A 277-nucleotide genomic window follows, 5' to 3' on the forward strand; every position below is an offset into this window, starting at 1 on the left:
CTTGTGTCCTGTCTTTTCAATTTGGAGCATAAGAAATGTGAACATTGTGCTCGAAATGTAGCTAGCTTGTTGCTACCTGGATAGCTACTAAACAATAGCTGGAACGACCTAGCGAACAGACGCGAACTGGCTGAGTCAATTCAATGGCTAGCTTTGCACTTGGCTAGCTAACAGTAGCTGCTAGGGGTAGCCAGAGTCGTTCAAGGGAATTCGGGACATGGGTGACTATTTAACGTTAGCTTGGCTCTCTCTGTGTGTTCGTGTCGTGGGAGGACGG

Source organism: Coregonus lavaretus (genome assembly GCF_964263955.1).
Source record: "Coregonus lavaretus genome assembly, chromosome: 26".
NCBI lineage: Eukaryota > Metazoa > Chordata > Actinopteri > Salmoniformes > Salmonidae > Coregonus > Coregonus lavaretus.